This window comes from Anopheles coustani, chromosome 2, assembly GCF_943734705.1.
Source record: "Anopheles coustani chromosome 2, idAnoCousDA_361_x.2, whole genome shotgun sequence".
NCBI classification, from domain to species: Eukaryota; Metazoa; Arthropoda; class Insecta; order Diptera; family Culicidae; genus Anopheles; species Anopheles coustani.
The window spans coordinates 58,756,856-58,777,689 of NC_071289.1; the positions used below are offsets into that span (position 1 = coordinate 58,756,856).

The 20,834-nt window shown below is 43.2% G+C and overlaps 1 protein-coding gene across 1 annotated transcript in view; it reads left to right on the forward strand.

Moving 5' to 3' along the window:
* The first annotated feature begins 1,322 nt into the window (after window positions 1-1,322).
* LOC131263798 (trithorax group protein osa) overlaps window positions 1,323-20,834 on the forward strand; it is a 112,360-nt gene continuing 92,848 nt past the window's right edge. The window contains exons 1-2 of the mRNA XM_058266056.1: window positions 1,323-1,534; window positions 5,638-6,463. The gene's annotated coding sequence lies outside the window, so the exon portion shown is untranslated. The remainder of the gene's footprint in view (window positions 1,535-5,637; window positions 6,464-20,834) is intronic.

Sequence of the window (20,834 nt, forward strand, 5' to 3'; positions counted from 1 at the left end):
GAAACTAGAGTGGGGCAACAGCGGATGGCACGATGTACGTTCGGAGAGCTCCTGCTGGTTGAAATGGTGCACCCAGTTTGATGGCCAGCAAAAGTAAATTTCCGTCTCAAGTTTTCAAAAACAAAAAAAAAGTGTAAATTTGCAATAAACAGTACTAAATTCGTCAGATAGAAAAAAACTAACTGTAGCCGGCATTAAATTTGGTGTATAAAACACAGTAGTTCCGGAACGGTCTGCCTATTTTAAACCCACATTTATAAAATCATTTGAATACCTTTATTGACGTGTGATCGTTAGCTAACCTATCATGACCTCAATAATAATTCAAAATGCTCAGTCGTACATATTATAAATATCATTTGAATAATTTCAAACTGAAAAACTATATTTTAGTTGATTGTCTTAATAATCTTGGTTGAACCCAGTTCTGCTTTAGTGACCTTGAAAGCTGTGAAGGTGTAAGTGAAGGATCGAACCGGTTGGATGCATTTTGCAATGGTGTTAGTAAGGTGCCGTATACAATCTTGCTCCCGGATAATTTTTGAATGAATGTTGTTTAATCTCTTACTCATACTACCAGATGTTCCGATAGCGTATACATCACCATGTGATTTCTGACGTCCGTAAATTAGAACCGCATTTCCAACACATTGGTGGATTTTCCAAGCCAGTGTGTGTGTGTTACATCTTGTCAACCGGTAATGCGCGCGCACGAACACCACGGCACGCCGGGTAATCAACGTTTGCATGGTGTCTCGCTCTAGCCGCTCGATATGAACTGGGCCTCAAAAAGTGTGCGAACGGTACAGCTACTATTGTACTGGCGTTCAAATGGCGTCTCGGAGAAACCATCATGGAACTCGTTACCATAAACACACATTTATTTTTCATGCCTCATCCGTGTCCTGCTGAGTAGTGAATATCAAATAAATGTTATGTGGAAATATTGCATTTGAGGAATGCTATTTTGAAATATATTTAGCCAATTCGACGCGTTACCCGCCGTTGAAGTTTGCTTTCTCTTTTTACTATATTTTAGCAACCCGTTAGAGGGACAGAGAAAACGATCATGAAATAATGGGCGAGAAGAAGAACATTGACCGCGCGCGTCTGCGGTTGTAATTTTTTTCTTCTCTCGAAACAGACAAATTCTCTCTCACACTCTCCAACAATCGCATCTTTGCAGTAATGTGTGTGAGATGCTGGTTCGGACGCTAGCGAAAGAACAGGACCGTGAGATTCAACGCGCGAAACCTGTGACCCATACCAAGAGCTGGCGTGAGACAAGGATAGCTGCGCAGTGGAAACACATTTCGACCATCTCTCCCGTTTCTCTGCGAGCGGCGGACATATTTTTCAAAATGGCCAACTTTTGCGGATACCGTCGTCGGAGGCAGAACGGCGCTCGTTGCGTGAAGTGTAGAGTGAGTGAAGATTTGTCCTGAAAAACCGCGGCGTACCGGCCACACAGCGGGGCCCCGGGTTTTCTCGTTCGTGTGAAAAACGAAAAAACACGGTCCTACGACTCGCAACGGTACGTTTTTGGGAAAGTTTCGAACCTTTCAACCGTTCCGAGAGATGGACGGCGAACCGTTTTCTTTGTGTCGCCCTCGGTGGCCCAGCCAGTAGAGTACGGGGTACCCGCAGAGTGGTAGTGCGAGAGTTCGCGTTGGTGCCGAAGAGGGTGTTCCGCCGCGCGCTGCGGCAGTGTTTTCCGTGCATTTGAGGCCGTAAATAAATTCACCTAGCAGTCAGATTTAACTAACGTCACCACTCGTCTCATGCGAGGACCTTGTGAAGTTAATTGGTGGTTGGAATTTATATTCACCGAGCGGGTTAGAATGTGGAACCAATGTGCAATTCCGGTCGGTGTACGGAGCGGAACAACAGCCCTTAAAAGAGTGATGTGATCGGAAGCCGAGAATGCATGCTGGCCTCCGGGGGTGGTGAAGAGCGGACAACAGGGGTGGCGGTTTCCAATCAAAGTGTGCTGTGAGAATGCAATTGGTCGTTTTTAGTTTTATTTGCTTTCCGTTTTTCCACTGGTGACCCCGAATTAGCGAAGAGGCCACTTGGTGCGGTGATAAGATTGAACGTCCGGTGATCATGTTGCTAAAATCATCGACCTCCGGGAGAATAAACCCTTCGGTGTGTTTCGTGGAATCCGTCGTGCGCTAGGAATGGAAGCATGCGAAGAAGAAAACATCGTCGACGGCAAAGAAACAACGCGTCGTGTTCTTCTTCTGTACCACTACACACTGCCGTGTAGCTGTGCGTTGCTGTCGCACCACCAACACCACCATCACCAAGCCTGCTGCGCTTGGTCGAACGACGAGACGACGTTGACGACGACTACGGCGACTACGTTTCATGGATTGAACCGGATGGTCATGCATGGCGGTTCCTTGTTGGGAAAAGCGCGTTGAAGGAAAAATCGAAACGTCGTTGGGTTTGCAGCTAGGAGAAAAAAGCAACATTTTCTTCTGTCTGCACCAGTGTCAGTGTACCAATTTCTTTTCGCATCGAATCTCCCTCGCATCCCTTCAGAGAAGCTGTTGCCTTTGAGTGATTGCCGGAATGGTTATTGAACGTGCGATTTGTTATGTCCAAAGCTCTCTACTTCCTCTATGTCTCTATGGCGCGGGTAACTTTAGTTGTGGGTCGGTTTTGTGACTCCGTGTGGTGTGTGTTTGTGTGTGTGTATTTCTTCGATTTGGTCCTTCTTTCCCGTCGGTGCGATTAGAGGTACAATTTGTGAACGCGTTTCTCGTTTGCGTCTTCCCCGCCTGCCCACCGGAAGTATCGTGTTGTTGGAAAAGGTTAAAATTATGTACCCACCACGGCAAAAGAGGGAGAGAAGAAACCCATCTCTGCGCACCTTTTTGAAGTCCGTCTGCTGTTCATTGATTATTTATTATTTCGCCGCCGGCCTTTAAATAACATCAAACGGAGAATGATCATCTCGTGATGCTGCTGCGGTGTACGTTTCTCTGCTGTGCGTTGTTAACGCTCCCTTCCGCTATGATGAAGGGGTGTGCAGAAGAGGGTGGCCTGCAAGGCAAAATCGTGTCGAGGCCTCTGGTGTGCTGTTTGTGTTGTTGTTTCTGATGTTGTTGTTGTTGTTGTTATTGTTGTGTCTGCACTTTAGTGCTTTCGGCATCCGGATCAAAGCAAAGATGCGTCCGCAACTGTGTGTTGCAGTATCCTGTGTCCGCGCGGAAGGGGTATGGCCATCCAGAAGAAAATTTTCCTGGGAAGCAAGTGTTGTGAAAAATCGTACTATGTTTCCAGAAGAATCAACAATGTTACAAACTTGTTACAAACCGACAGTGTGTAAAAATATCATTCAGAACAGCGTGCTTTTGCCTTGTGTTTTGGTGCTACGATTGTAAACGAAATATCAAAATTCGACTTAAAATCTCTCAAGCGATGTGGTGCTTTGTTTGGGAAATGTGAGCCTACATAGAAAGAATAGAGCGCATAACAAAACAAAATATTGAAATAAAAAACGAACAAGATGCCGCAGCGTAACATGCAAGCTATTTATTGCTTGTAAACCGTGTGGAAAACATCCTAATAATCAGTTCCTTCCGCTCGTAGCGTTCGGCTTTTGTACGCTTTCGTCATTTTTCCCTGGTACAGTTTCGCGCTGTTCGTTCCTTGTTTTTTGCTGCCTGCGGTGGCGTTTGCGAACACACACATCGTTACTGTCGTGGCAGTGGCAGTTACACCAACACCACCAACGTCCGAGGATACTACGCTACTCCGTTCGTCCTGCCGCTTGCTGCGGAGGGACATTTTACGCTGGAAGCGAAACAAGCTGGCTCCGGTTTTCACCGACGTTGTTCGCGGAATGGAAAACTGGTCCACCACACATACACACTTACACCAGCGATACCATCCATATGCCTATTGTGATATCCTGCCCGTGTACACACATACACAAACACACAAAGGAGCCAAAGGATCGTCACGCGCACTTTCCATCGCAACCCGAAAGCTCGTTCGACGAGGGCTACTATAGTTTGCAGTTTATATATTTTGCCGTTGCATTTTCTCTCCCACTCGTGCCGGTTGCTATGAGCGAGAGAAAAGATATCGAGTCGAAGAGCAGGAGTGCCAGCATCAACCCCGGGGGGAAAGGGACGAGAGTGGAAGAAACTGACAGGGGGCATCATTAAATTAGCATAAACAATCATGTTCGCAGTTTGTCTCGTAAATTAATTTCAATTGATTGCGCACACACTCCATTTTTCATAGCTTCACATCACTTCACTAGCGGCGGGCTTCCGGCTCATCATCCCCCCTTCCCCCTCAAACCGTGTCTGACTTTTCCCTGAGGTGTCCCGATCTCTGACCCGAAAGGGTCGGAATCGAAATGCAATGCCACGTTGCTGCCCTTTTCCTGCTGCTGGTAAAGCCAGTTAAATCGATGGACCGCCTGCTTTCGTTCGGCTGCTGCATCGCCCGGAAGCTACAAATTATTGCAACACGGTTGACGGATATTTTATTTTCCCTACAATCAAACCAAACTGACGTCCTTTACCATGCGGAAAGCAGGAACAATTATCATTCCAGCGGATATATGTATGCTAAAAAATCGTTCGGTAAAACCTTACAATGCGCTGTGTAATATTTATTTATGATTTATTTAAAGGGCATCAAAACAGGGCGAGAATAATAAAACATCGGCCATGGTTCGGTGTGAAATTATTACAGAATGGCATTTGTGTGCGCTTATAGCACGAATAAAATACAAAAAAGCACAGTCCCACACACTCTAGTTACAAGGTTGGGCCATGGACGAAGGGTGGTTGGCGACAGCCAAGCTCCAATGGATGGCAAAAACGGAGAAAAGGAAAAGAATTCGATTTTCTCCCCAGGGGTGGGGCACCCCTCGCATTAACCAAGATCAATAAAGTGTGCGCTTGAGGCGGGTAGATAATAAATGAACAAAGCAAAAAAAAAACAAAGATGAAGAAAATTCGCTTCAAATGACTCTTCCCGGTAAAAGCTTCGTCCAGGGGGAAGAAGTTGCGGAGATGGATGGCTCAGCAGGAGCGCGAACGTTCTCGTTCGAAGGGTAGAAAGGAAGAAAGAAAGAAAGAAAGAAGAATCTTTTGGTGAAAACGAACCCCCAGCCCAAGAAAGGTGGCAAGAGCGACGACCAAGACGACGACCGTCTCTGGGCAAACGGAACCGATTGCAATCCGTGGGAGATTTACGATCCGAGAGCGGTGGAATAAATTTACGAAATCCGGACCAATCCAATCCATCCTCTTCTGCACGCCGTTTTTTGACTGACGCTGCTGCTGGTGGTGGTGGTGGTAATGTGCCCTTGGACCGAAAGGAGGACGAACAAAATTATGGTTTTTCTTAAACTGCGATCCGTTTTTACAAACCCTCCAACTGGCCCGAAGGCTACAAGGGCGCATTCATCATCATAAAACAAACAAAAAAAAACGTTGGCCTTTCTGAGTCGAGCAGTCCTTTCTGTGCAGCCCTTTTACCACACACATGTGGTATGCAAATGACAAAAATTTGTGACATGCATGTCCTGCTGAGTCGTACAGTCTTGACAAACAGGATAAGTAAAACAACAAATTGATCAACTATCGATTCGATGTCTATTTACAGAGGTGCGCTGTGATTAAGTGTAGTTTTGTGAACGCATGTGTGTGTTGAGTGTGCTCTTGTGTAGGTTTGCCGTGTGTGACAAAGGTGCAAATGCCAAGAAATTCATTCAGAAAAGTAAGTGTGCGACCATCAAATTCTGCTGAAAAGTGCTCTGAAAAACGAATGTCTTATCCAAACGAAACCATTAATTATTGGATCATAGTTGAGAAGAAAGAAGCGGCACATTTGGTTGAAAGTGAAGTGGATTAAAGTGATGAATGAAAAAAAGAAGATAAATTAATTAAAAAGCAGTGGGAATCAAGTGAAAAAAGGGATTCATTCGTGTTGATTATTCTGTCATCGTGTGTTTATTGCATTTTAAAGTTGTCATCACACTACGTACGTTCGTGTGTGCGCGTTTATACCAGTTCTCTTCGCATGCTCGATCGACATCCCTCCGTATAAACGAAAAGATCTTTTTCGGATGTGAACGTGTTGGTAGAAAGGTTAGAGTTTCCATGGTGATTAGTGCACTCCTAGCTACAGTATATTTTCCTCTATCGTGTTAACGTGAAACGATAAATTGTGAGTGAGTGATCCCGGATGTATGGTACAAATTGTTCTCCAAGCTAAAACGGGCAGAAAGTGAAACCAATTACAACAGACATGACCGCGTCGGCGGTGGAAGAATAGACGGCAGGAGCGAAGCCGAAATATTCTACGAGTCGACGACGGGAACAACGTCTCGCAACAACAACCATGATGGACTCCAATGCGCTGTCGGATTAGGGGCGGGTGCGGGAAAACCGAGAAGCAGGAGGTGGGCCACTTGCTAAATCATCGTTCGGTAAGTAATTGTGGATTGTTTGGAAGATTTGGTTTTTCAAGTACCATCGAAAGCAACACACACACACAACACATACAGATAATAGGTCAATCGAACGTGCATCGAAGCGTACTGGGATTTGGTTTCGCAAATCAAATAACGATGTGTTGTGGTGAACGATATTTTCTTCTGTTTTCTTAACGACGGCCAATCAAGCAATTAGCGTTTCGGTGGGGCTGTTTTCCGATTCGGTCGGATAGAGAAAGGATGGCGCTGCAATTGGAGCACGTATGCTTTTGTTCGCCGGCTTTCCGTCCGTAATCATAGCCAGACTACTTTGAGTAAATTGGGTTTCCCGTTTTCTTGTTGTCATCCGATCAATATCCATTCTGTATTGGAAAGCCTCCATCCTTCGCTCGCGGTCCGGTCAAAGGGTGATTTCATTTCAAAGAATTAAAATTACAGTATCACTGGCCCAATTATTATACCTCTTTTATGCTTTGTTGGTAGTGCGGAAATGGGCCTTGAGTGGGAATATTTACGGTAGAAAATAATATGTTCTCCATGAATAACGTTCTCGCGTACACACACGAGTCAATGGTAAGTGACCATTAATATTTGAAAGGGCATGCGAAATGAGTCTTCCGGAAATCCGAATAGGGGGAGATAGATCATCCCCCATTGTGTGTGGCGGCAGTTACAACATAAAGCATATTGTCAAATTTTTATCATTTACTCAAGCTTGACGATGGAATCAATTCGATGGCCACAAGCTGATATTGTAAATATTTAAATTGTTCCATATTTACAGCCTTCCTAGCCACTTTTGTGCCTTGTGCCATAGATCGGGGGAATTGTGTAATTGCTATGCATTTTTATGTTTAATGAATAACTTAATCGCCTGACATTATTAGTCAACCGAACGGCACTTTGCTTGCTTCTCGCCAGGTGCCATAATAACAATCATACGGTGATGGGTTTAATCAGTTCGGTGGTTATTTTTGCTCTTCAATTTCCCCCTGCCCGCCAAGTGTCCGATGTAATGGATGGGCTATAAATACTTAATTAACGCGGCAATGCCGTTGGAGTCTCGCGGACGACGAGAGCAACGCCCCGGATGTGGGAAGAAAACACCCTGACTGATGTATAATGTGTGATACGGTTTCAGCGAGCGGTCGAAATCAGTTCCCTCCCGAGACACACAATCATCCTCCGGCCGGCGGTGGTGGAAAATGTCATCCCAAAATCCTTAGACGACGCTTACGGCGATGATGATGGTAACGATCCGATCATCATCATTATCATCGGGATGCCGCTGTTGATGAATATTTATGAAGATGCCCAACCGAAACCCCCCCCTTCATATCATTGGGTGGCGGCTCGCCCAAGGAGGAGCAGGGCAATGTTTCAATCGATGCTTGGGAGCAGCAAACACACGCCGGCTCTCTCTCCGGACCCGGAAAGTCCGCTGGGAGCGATGAATTGGTTGGTATTGGTCGCAGTCAATTATCTTGATGAAGCTAATTGGCTTGACCCGAATTGGCAGCACAAGAAAACACCCATCCCCGGTCTGGGCGTTGGCGGCGGTTGGTCGCGGTGAGAGACATTTGTAAAATTAGACTTTTTCAAATGGATGACACGCGGGAGGGAGAGAAGGAGAGAGAAAGAGAGGACCACCGGTGGGACCAAATTCTCAATTCTTGAATTGCAGATGAATGGTTTGCCAAAAACGGTTGGAAGGATGAAATTGCTCGGTTCGCTTTCCAGGAACAAACGGCGTATCATTTAATATTGAGAGAATTTTCAGATAACATCAATGCTCAACCCCGTTTTGTTTTCGCATCGAAAAGAACATAACCGTAGCTTTGTTTAAGAGGACACCCCAGCGATCGCTGAATATTGTATGCACCTTCGAAATCTTCCCAGGAACCGGACATTCTTCTAAGCTAATCGTCTCGTTTCTGCTTCACTTGTGTCAATTATCGACTTCCTTTGAAGTTCCGGATGGCATAAGAAGAGTGTAATCCTTTTGTTATGGAAAACTTTCCCCGGAACACTCAGGGAAACTTACTTACAGAAAGTCGTTTGAATGGCACTGAGAATCCGCATTCTAGACATCTTTCTGGAGGACGGTGCTTTTTCTGGTGTGAGAATAGAGTGTGCATTATTCAGTGGCGTGTGGATCATAAATTTCTAACTTCATGGTTTCCCTTCCTGGAGTGTGTGCATTCTGGCGTGTGAGTCAGCAGAAGAAGCACTTGAGCCCGACTTCTTCTTTCATGCCCTGGTCTGGTGTGTAAATCTATTTGTTTTCCAAACATGGCTGCGGGTTTCTCAAACGAAAGCGGGTGAAAAGATGGTCGGGTGGTGTGAAAAGCGCCACAAAGGATAGCTATTCCCCGAATGTGTGAACGTTAGAAGAAGAGCATTTAATAATGGATACATTCAATGTCCTGTTTAACTGTTTCGATCGATTTGGTGCGTTGTTCGGGGGAGTATCGATCGGAAAACATATTTCCATCGAGGGGGAATTTGGTATGCTTTTACATGGGGCTTCCCCCCAAAGGAAGAGGACAGTTTTCTCCGCCACATATGAAACGGCTTTTACCGGAAGTGCCGACTCCCCCTGTTCCCATTACGACAACTATCTTTCCGGCATCCGGGTGCCTTTAGTTCGCTCACTGTTTTGCTCTGGCGATGATTATGTTGAGGACGACGCGGGAACTCAATCACGGAATATAAACTTCCGGAAAATGTCACCCGCGCGAGGAGGTGGTGGTGTGTCGCATCCTTCTCGATATGTCCGCACCATCTGTTTTCCCACCCGAAACACGGTGTGCATATTTTCTTCTCCCTTTCTCTCCCCCGCTGCTGCCTTGCTCCGGCTGGAATTAGATTCCGTGACGGTGTGCCATCATTATTTCCTTCGTCCTCGGTTTCGAGCTTATGAACGCCAACGATTGGCAATCGATGATGATGATGATTATGATGGTTCCGCTTTTCCATTAGTGTGTTCGATGCGGTTAGTGCTGCCATAAAACCCCGCGCCGGGCACTGACTGTGGCTCCTCCATGTCTCTCGCTGCCTTTTGGTGAGGGCAGCGCCAATGCCTTCAAGAAACGGGGGAAGCATATTTGTGCCCACTCGTCGTTTCTAATCGCTTAATTGTGTATCGGCACAATAACGGTCGTTTCGAAAGAGGGCACGTGACAGCTAATGGAAACTAGAAGGATGGAATGTGAAGCCGATGAGATGAACAGTGTTTCTTTTCTACTCCCGAAACTAAACTGTTCCGTTGGGTTTTTTCTGCATTCGACAAACCTCTTCACACTGAAATAGAGATAGGGTAAGGTTTACAAAACCTTTGTAAATATTCCACTGCTTCTTTGCCTCGTGTTTCTGCTATTGAACAGATTTCCATTCTTGGTTCGCTGGAGAAATTATGAAATCTTTCACCAATCTAAATTGTCTTTTCGTTTACTTCATATGCAATCTAATCGAGTCTGTGAAGCCCTCCCATCGTCCACCGATCGACAACGAATTGATGCGAATGATGAGAGCATTAGAGAGTCTAATCAGCTCAACATAAACATAAACCGTGTTAGCTCACACCGATTATTGATCGACACCGTCGCTACCGTTTTGGGAACGATTTTCATTCCCCCTTCATTCATTTCTTGTGATTCCATTTTTATTCATCCCGCCTCATTCAACGGGGAACCAATGTTGTTATTCTACTTCCCCCCGGGCTTTTCTCTTTTTGCCGTTACGTGTGTGTCTCCCAATTGCTACCATAAAACATAGTGCAACATATTGGAAACCGGGGAAAAGCGCTGAAGTATGGAAACGACGTTAGTTGAAGCGTTTGTGTTGGGTTACGAAGTGAAGGGTTTGGTAGAACGAGCGGGGATGGTTTATCTTTCACTTTGTAGCCACAAACAATTCACTCTCGCCACTCCAAACATATGCCACGATCTAATGTGGGAAGCATGTCGCGAGCCGCTTCTTGTCTCTAGGACGACGGTTGTAGGGGTATCGATTTTATCGGATCGGTATGCCGGCTGGCTACGCACCACCACCCACTCACGTTAGTTACGAACGATGACAACCTCATTGATTGTTACGAGTTTTGTTGTACATCGTCCGCGGCGCCAGGTCGCCCTTTTTTCAGCATGAGCCTCAAACATAAACATCAGGCTTTGGTACGTGCAACACCCTCGTTCTCTCATCACCTCATCACCGGTTGGGGGACAAAATGTTGCTGCTCACATTGTTGTGATTTGTTTTGGTATGCGATGGTGTTTACTTGAAAAAACTTTAATCTTCTGCTTTGTTTGTGGTTAGATATAGTGTTAGATGGATATTGCAAGTGTTTTTGGCATTTTACCAAATGTTGGTATTCCTTACATTTTTTTCTAAATTTTAAATCTTTTTAATCAGATTTTGAATTGTTTTTAATAAAATAAGACTTCGATCAAAGTGAGGATTAACCTACAACTTAGGAATATTAATCTATAATAATTACTTTTCAAGAGCATATTTGTACACAACACGTTCAAACATGATAGGCAATTCAACTTAAAGTAATGGCAATATTATTCCACACGTTTACACCTAAACAAATCTAGCTCTCTAGTTTTGGTCACATCTTCGATATATTTGTGATTCATTTCTAATTAACAAACAAATTTTCAAATGCAGCAGCAGTTGTTTGTAAACCTATTCATAACATGACTAAAACCAAAGCTAACGATTTCATATCCAAAAGTTAACTTCATGGTGACGATTAGTTATTGCTCCACGTGAAAACTACCGAAAGTTATAGACAATTTTTGGTATGTGCAATACAAATATAGATTTTATCAATTTTTTTGATGTGCTGTTTTTTTTTGTACTGTAGAGGTCTTTCATCTTTGTTTTATTTTTTGATAGTAAAACTGAGTTTCAAATGAAAAATTTAGGTTTTTGATATTATTAAAATATCGGAATCCGCCAAATCTTCAACAACATCTCCATTGCTTAAACCCAATGTGTGAAAAGTTTCAGCAGTGACGGTTCAATGTTTGTCGAGTTTTTTAAAAAAAATACCTAAAATATAATATCTTAACATTCCAACTTTTATAGCACTACAATTCAATTTTCTGCCGGTTTTGAGTTTGTTAGCGTAGTAATTACTGTGGCAGGATAAGATTATGCTTCAAATCTCGACAGATTGACTCAAAATCCGTGTTCCGTACGTGGGGGAGCTGCCTTTGCGTTAATCAAGTCCTACGAATATTCCCCTCGGTCTCCGTCTTTTCCCGTGTACTCATATCTTGTTTCTCCCTGATTTTATTCATCATCTCCAATAAAGGCGCACCGTGTGCAATTTTTCTTGTCCGTTGTTTGCTTTTTGTTTCGCTTTCCTTTAGCTCGTTTCCTTCCTTTTCTTTGCTTTTTTTGGGTTCACTATCGCGCCGTCGCGATGTGAATCTTCTCATCCCCCTCCGTGCACCGAAGAAGGAAGCTTGATGCTTCTTCAGTGGGTATACATACACCGTCTGGTCCGATATCTCTCTATCCTCATCTCGTGGACGGTTGGGGGTCCTGGTTTGTGTGTGCGCTTGCATTATTTGCTGCTTTTAGCGCTTTTCGTCGCGTCTCATGCCGCGCCATGGCCGCTGGGGGGCGGGGGTGTGAGGTGGTTTGGGGGGAAGAAAAAAAGTGCGTCCCTCATGGAGCGCAGCAAACAACGGCAGCGAAAAAAGGCTCCCAGCGGGAATCCTCGCTGTGTGTGTGTGTGTGTGTGCTTATGCGCGCAGAGAGCGCGCGCTTTTATGTTCGTGCTAATATGTTATTTAATCCATAATTTGATTTGGATGGTCGTTCGGGTCGGTTGGTTTCGTTCCGTGCGTCGTTTTGCCGCTTCATCGTCCACCGTGTTCCGGTGGGTGAGTGAGCGGGTTGGTGGTCTGGAAGAGCGAAAGAAAGAGAAAGAGAAAGGGATTGAAGTAAGCGTATCCGGTAGGGAACGAGTGAGAACGACGAGCCCATTTTGGCCTCATGGATGGAACAAAGCATCGTCGGACATTTTCTGTCAGAGCCTCCACAGAGTAGTTTGCTGCAGGGAGAAAAGGGGAGAGGAACGGGAGGGGGGGATGGTTGGTGTAGCTTACCCGACCCCAAACGTCGTCTCGTAGTTGGGATCCTCATCAGCTTGATGATGAAAATGGGAAGCGTGCGTCCAACCGATACGATACGATGGCAGTAAAATCGCTGCTGGTTGTTCCATCACCCGTGGCGAACAAGCCCCATCCGTCCATTCGTTAAACCCTGATGTGTGTGCGCGTGTGTGTGTGTGTTTATTTTTTAAATAAACTCCGCTTATCTAATTTAGCGTTTCTCCTTAGGGGATATGATAGTTAAAAAGCCTTTCCATGAATCGCCAATATTTCACCGAACCTTTTCACAGTCCTTTTTTCGATCCAATTCTATACGCTTTAGGAGGGTGTATAGAGCCCCCCATTGGTATATCCACAGCAACTAGTAGGTAGGTGGTAGCCTTTTGTAGGGGGTGCTTCCACACAATCCCCAAAGGAGGATTTACATACAACAAAGAACGGATTCCTTTGCATACGGGAGTGTTTATTTCATTGAAAAAGTTTCTAGTAGTCGATCGGGGCTCGAACCACGGATCTCGCATCTCTGTTGGTTGACTTTACCCTTACGGCCATTGGACGTGGCTAGATGAGTACGGTCAATTCCTATTCAGTATCATATTGGTTATACTAAAGCATAGTGTTTTAGAGGGTTATTTGTCTGAGAATAACCGGTTATCAAGAAAATCCTTTGGGTTTAGGAAACAGACTGTAATATTTTTAGGGTTTTGGAGGGTTAGTTTTCTGAGATCAACCGATTATCAAAAAAATTCTTCAAAAAGACTATAATATTTTGCTTATAAAATACGAATACTTCGCACGAAATAGTTTGAGAGCGTCTCCACTTTTCGAAACCGTATTGGTTCTTCTCACCATACCTTTCGACGGGATGACGAAGTGCTGCCGTTACCGTGGTCGTTAGGCTCTCTCTCACCCGCGGTATACTGCTGGAAGACGTTCCATCCATCATCACTCGCCACCATCTAGTGGCTTTAATCGGACCTCCTGCGACGAGCGGGGTCCACTGACGTCAGGTTGTCAATTTACGAAGCTCCTACCCTTTTGCTCAGTCTTTCACGAAATCGTCAGACCCGCGCAGTGTATATTGTGGCAGCAGCTAGGTCGCGGTAACGATTGTTAACTCAAGTGGCGGCGCTCGATAGTTTATGAATACACACAACTTGGCACGTCGTCGCACTGTGCTGCTGCACGGTCCCCAGTCCGCCGACGGTGACAATCCATTCTCGTGTGGAGAAGGAAGGTTGGTTTGTGTTGCGCCTACTCTCTTTCTCCCCACTGACGGTCATGGCGTGTATACCGGCTCGTTTAAATCCTACGCCCCGCGGTTTCACTCGTCGCAACGGTCGCCGAATTCGCCCTCCAGTGTTCAGCGTCGGATAGACCCATGAAAATCGTCCACCTCTCTTCCCGCCTCCCCCCCTCGTCGCATGTTTGCGATGACAAGCGTCCACCATATTTCGCTGTTTTACAACGGATGCTCGCCGAGTGGGATAATTGATATGCAATTTATAGGCTTCTCCGCGCCGCTCGAAACCGACCGGTGCACGATGGAGCGAAGCCGGGATAAAAATCAAAAATTCATTTTTGGATTTCAGAAAAAAGAGACATGTTTTCTTAAACTACAAGATGAAACTAAGAAATGACCCAAAAACTAGAGCCTCTGCTCTTCCAGGTTCTGAGAAACAGCCTCTCAAAGTCAAGATTTGTGAAAATATTGCGTGAAAAATTGAAAAAAATCCATCAACTTTGAAGGTCTGTAACTCCTATAATAATGGTCGGAATCGGATTCCAAGCACAGTTTTGGAAAGGTTTATTATCAAGCTTTAAAATTATTGACAGTTTAAGCTAATTGAAATTGAATGTCACAAAATATTAAGCATTGTTTCGCAAAACTCCCGGAAAATTTTTCAATTTTCTGTTTTTAACCTTATGCCATCGCTAAGGATTGCGAAAGATTGTAATATGATGCATACCCACTTATAGCCTAGAATGTTTTGTAACAATAAATGATAGTTTTTTTTGCGCATACGCGCGCATCTTTACGTTATTCTGTACTTTAGATGTGAAGCTTATAGTTTATCAGCTACTAGGCGCCTCCATCATGCCATATGCAGCATCATGTGTGGTAAGAAATATGAATTCTCATTCAATGCATTCAAATTTGAAATTCTCATTCAATGAAAAATGTGAAGCAGGGTAGTGATTGAACATCACATAAAAGGGGAAAGACAAGCCAAGTCACTGGCAAAGAATGAAACTTGGTTTGGTTTGCTTTGAATGTATCAGGTCGTGTTACAAACACTTTCGACGGGGTAAAGAAAACGAAATTTTAGGAATCGTTTTGATGCTGCGAAAGTGTTTGTAACATTCCAGCATAATTTAGTGGAGTGCTCGAAATTGGCCAAGAAGATCGGCCATTCTTCGATGGCTCCACTAAATGTGCTGGAATGTCCAGACTTGTTCTACAGCTCACAAACCCATTTTTTTATACCCAAAATTCCTCGGAATAATGTACCCTACACTAAAATAATAAATAATAATAAATGTACCCTACACTAACACTTTGTTCTGTTTGTACCCTTACCTGTAAAAGCCGTGAATTTTGGGTAGTTATACCTGTCACTCTTTTTCTACCCTAATGGTAAAACGCCGCTAATTGTGGGTGGATAACTCATAGAAGTGAACACAAATATTTGATAATATTTGCTTTTGAAAACAATATACCCTAACCATACAGTAACAGCTAAGGTAGATGTTAAAATTTTGACCTTCGAACGGCATACCATAGCGGTATGCATTTGAAAAGATACATATATAACATACGTTCGTTTATAAAAACATCATTCAAGCTTTACCTTGAACAGCATAAACACCAATTGTCAGAAAGCTCCTTGGAGAACGAACAACGTTTTTTTAGTTTTCAAGTAAATAATCTATCTGAGATTGATTTAATAATTTCACGATGGGTTCCTTTATAATCAATGATATCATAAACGTTTTGAAAAACAATGCTTCTTGCAAGGAAAACATTGGGTATGCTTTACAGTTCATTGAAAGTAAAGTAAGCATCAAACCGTGTGATAAATTGAAAGTGACTAATAAGTTGATGATACTGGAAAAAAGTTTCAAGGCTAGATTGAAGAAATGTGCTAGAAACTCGAAGAATTTTCAAAAGGATTCGAAAATCTGGTTGAACAAACCATTTGACATTAGTGCCTATACGGAAAACAAAAGTCGTGGACGGCCAAAAAAAGAGTTTAATGATCTCTGCGTGAGGAATAAACGTCGAAGTGTGGCCAAAGAGACAGATATCAACGGCAATCTCGAAAAGGAATTATACTCAGTGAGGTTGTTAGCTTTTAAAGAAAAGCAGTTAAGGCTGATGAGTATGATAGACATGTTTTTGAAAAATCCTTCAAGTGTTATGCCAATGACAACCAAAAGTGATGTTTTAGTATCTGCCGAAGAAGCGTTGGCATGTTTTATAGACAATAGTTTCTCAAAATCCCAGTATAATGATTTGCATAAAGTATCAAAAAAAGTTTTTTCGTCATATTACCAAATCAACAAACTTAAAAAAACCTGCGCACCAAGTGAAGATTTTATTTCTATTAGTGAAACAAAAGCTGAAGTTAATCTACAAGAGTTGGTTAATCACACTGCGTGTAGAATAATTGAAATACAAAAGGCAGAAATCTTGCGACACCTTTCATCTTCTTTGTGTGATTCACTAAGCGTCGTATTATTGTGCTCGTGGGGCATTGACGGATCTAGTGGACACAGCATTTACAATCAACCGCTTCATGGTTCCGGAGAAAATACTGCATCAGACAGTGATTTATTAGTATCGGCATTAACGCCTATCCGTCTTTCGTTCATCAGTGACGATTCAGATATCATCTGGATAAACTTGATGCCTCAAAGTGTTAGGTTTTGCAGGCCAATTGTGATCGAGTTTGCGAAAGAGTCAAAAGAAAAAGTTTTACAAACAGTAGACGAAATCAAAAGCCAAATAACCAGGTTAGTTCCTTATACAATTCAGCTAAATGAAACAAGTAATGTGACGGTAAACTATTCATTTTACATGAGTTTAATTGATGGAAAAATTTTGGCATATTTAACCGACACTCTATCTATGCAAACATCCCAGTCTCCCGAACACGTGCTTTTTCGATAAGCTTGTCGGCCGGGTTTTATTAAAAACTCGGCGGCCGAAAAAACCGGCGTAGGCGGCCGAGAAAGGTGTCGATTTTCAAGCGCTTCGGCGTGTCCCTTTAAAAAAGTTCTTATTAGAAGCCAAAAAGTTGATTCTTTTGGCAACGTTGCCACTTTTACGTGTGGGTTGCTCGCCCTGTGTGTTTGCCTCGCGTATTATTTCTCCGATACACGTATTTTTGCTTCTCTTCCAACAGTCTCGACTCTGCATTGCTAGGGAATAGACGTGCTCTCCGTTCACTCGCAAATCATGCGTCGTGGTTATGGTGCGCTGTTGGATCCAACGCTCGACTCAAGTCTCGATGTTCCGTTCAATGCCATGCCTGGGATCTGAAAGTAAATAGTCGGTAATGTCTGGGCTATTCCTTGCCTCGAAAACGGACACGTTATACATCAAATATTAATCGATGCTATGTGATGTGCCGTTCGCTTCGTGAACGCATTGCGAATGAAGAACGTTCATTCTTTAATGTGTTTTGACCATTATGAATTGAGGAACGTACATTTTTTCACAAAATAGGGGTTTTTTTGACCGACATATTTTTATTTGAAAAATCGTTTGCGCATCATCTCGTAACTTTCTGATGCCGATGGCTCATCAGGGACCTTATGAAGATGATTTAAGGTCCTTACACACGAACGGTAGCTGGAACGATCTTGCGGTCTTCCACAAAATGTTAGTTCGGAACAATACGAAAGTTTTTACTCGTACAGGACGGCTCTAATCCCGTTCTTTCCACCTTGAATCCGCTCAAAAGTTAAAATGTATAACTAACTAAAATTAAAATATCCGAGCATGTTATATATTATGGATTTATGTTCATCGATCTGCAACAGAATTACAACTAGCAAAAAGATAACAAATTAGAGCAAAACCTAAATGATGGACATCCAGAGGGGCATGAAGAATAGAAAATAACATACGCTTATGGACGCGGTGCGTGGGGACGCAGCGTGTGTGTGTGTGTGTGGCGCGGTGCAAGTTCTACGCGTTGAAACGCACACGCTCTCAGCTCGCCGTGCACCGCACACACTCTCATCGCGTGTTGTCTACCCACGTACGAGTGGAAGCAAGAGCGAATGCGAGATTAGAGCGAGAGATCGGAGCCAGTGGCCGAAAATTTTAGGCTGGGATGTTGTATATGTGGTGCAAAACCAACCGAAATGAACAGTGTAGAGCACTTAGAAAATGGATTTATTCCAACTCCTGAGAATTTATCTTATGGAATATCTCCACTGCACTGTTGGATCAGATTTTTCGAATGCTTGCTTCACATTTCGTACAGAATTGAATTTAAAAAATGGAAGGTTACTAAAAATTTTAAAAGCATGTACAATGATCGAAAAAAAATTGTATTGGAAAAGATGTACAAGGAATTTGGTGTAAAAGTAGATGAACCAAGGCAAATGGGTGGAAATAGTACGACGGGAAATGTTTGTCGTCGGGCTTTTTCAAACATAGAAAAATTGAGCGATATTTTGCAAATAGAAACAGAACTCATAGAAAGGTTTCGAAATATTTTAATAGCCATCAACTGTTCACAGCCTTTAAATCCAAAAACTATTAGTCTATATTGCAAAGATACATACAAGTTTTACATACATCATTACAATTGGTACAAAATGCCTTCCACTGTCCATAAAGTTCTTGCGCATGTAGGTGAAATCATTGTAAATGCCCCAGCTCCATTGGGATCCTTAGGAGAGGAAGCAGCAGAAGGTAGAAATAAAATATACAGAAGGGATAGAAGAGAACACGCCCGTAAAATGTCACGAGAATTCAATATTAAAGACATTTTTATGAGAGCATTACAATCATCCGATCCATACATTTCAACAATATCTCTGGCTAAATCGTTGAAAAATAAAAAACAAATTCCATACCCAGACGCAGTAAAAACATTCTTCGTAGATTACAGCTCCTCAAATAGTAACAGTCCCTTGCCAATTCAAACCCAAGAAGATGATGGTACAAGTTCAGAATATTCAGATAGTAGCTCTTCGTTAGGAGACGTTATGTCCGCGTTAGATGCTTTGAATATCAATTATATTCCAGATGACAATATTTTGAATGGAAGTTTGTAGTAAATTTAGTTTGTTTTATATCAAACTTTAAAAAATCTTTAAGTTAGTATAAAAAAAAAAATTAAAAAATAATGCACCCATAGAAAATTCCAAAAATATGAGGTTTTTGCAGCGCCACCTGGCGGGATTGTCCCGAAACATCATAATTTCGTGTAATATAATAGTATTACACGATATTACAATGAAAAAATTGCAAAACATTTGATTCTGAATTTTATCCCGGCAATTTGCTCTTTTCGCTCCATAGTGCGGTGGGGACACCTTCGAGCCAATTTGCGTTACGGTCGCCGGAACGATCGGGGGACGGTTTGGTTGGCCTTTATTCACGACGAGTGTTCCCGTGTTTCTCTCCTCCCCAGGCCATGCTTCTCCAAGGCGTTGTTCCGGGCTCATTTAGTCGTTCCTCTTTGTTGTTCTTTCGTTTACAGCTTGTCTTGTTTTCTTAAAGTATTCTTTTAACCCTTGATTTCCTTCCTCCTCCTTCCACTGTACGACTTGCTCGCATCGCGGAACTCCCCTGGTGGGATGTGTGAATGCCTCGCTGCATATGAAGCGATCAACGAACGCGGTGTGTCACTCTGATAACCGAACCCCTTCGCCGTGAAACCCTTCCAAAGGCAGGCGCAGTAAGAAATATGACAAGTGATGAACCCGATGGTAACAGTTCGATTGACACTAATGACACCGACGACACACACGTTTGTCGATGGTCGTTCTCCTCCGCGCCGTTGCGCTTAGGAATTCAATGGTAATGACATTATCAATGGTGTGCTCCCTTCCGATGACACGAACTTTACTATTTGCACCACGTCCCGTCCCTCGTTCGACGCCGGTGTTAAAGGGTCCATTAGGGGGGCTTTACATTTACGACTACAACCTCTAGTCGCTCTCTAGCCATCGTGCGATGGGTTTTAATGTACTTGCAGCACCGTCGTTAATGTTTTACACTGCCTAGTTGCTCATTACGAGTTTATTGATATCGGATGACGGATGGTTTTCATGACCGTGACTTTTTGTGTAGCTGAAGCTGCAATGGAATGGATGGGTGGACAATTATCCCGCATGCTGAAAAGCAGGCTACCACAAAATACCACCGTAAGCTCAAGTGTCATAACGATGGATATCACTGATAATTTTTTCGGTGCATTTCGCGTTGTTGTTAAAATTAATAACGTTGCGATAGCAAGTTAAACGTTTCATTCGCTTTCGCTATGTTTCATGTGTATACTGTAGTAAATATAGATATCTAACCGAGCATATTATTTTATTCAGCTTTATTATCTACTTCGCAGTCACGAGTAACATTTAAGGACAAACTGCAGCAACATTTTGCTCGTAGACTTGAACATTTTTCTTTTGTATGCGTTGATTACATTCGCTATTTACGTTTTGTATCATGAAACGAACTAAGTGAGCTATATTTTTCCATTCCTCGCTCGGTTAACACGTGAGAAGGGGAGTGTAAAGTACTATGCACCTATTAAACGTAGAAATAATGCAACTAATTTTGAAACCTATGCTAGAAAAAATCCCAAGATTGCTTGAGATGAAAATACCCCCTTATCTGAGGTCGTATTGGTTACTGTGCGTAATAACATTTTTAAAAGCTAGGTTAGTTCAGATTTTCTTTACTTTTTATTAAACGCCTTATCAGACTTTTTGACAAAATACGAGAATTTCAAGGAAAGTCCAAGAACTTCACGATTTTATTAAACTGACTTTTGGAGCCATTTGAGCGTATTACCCAACATTTTCTCCACTCATCAGGTAGACCTCTTTGGCCCCTGTGCTGCACTCTAGCCTTTTCCCCATCGAGAAAGAAGAGCAAAGGAGGCGGCAGCTGTTGCCCGGACACGGTTTTGTACCGCGGCCATTACGGTCGGTTATTTCTTTTTCTGGTTCCATTTCCTACACCACTCTCCGGCGACTCTTTT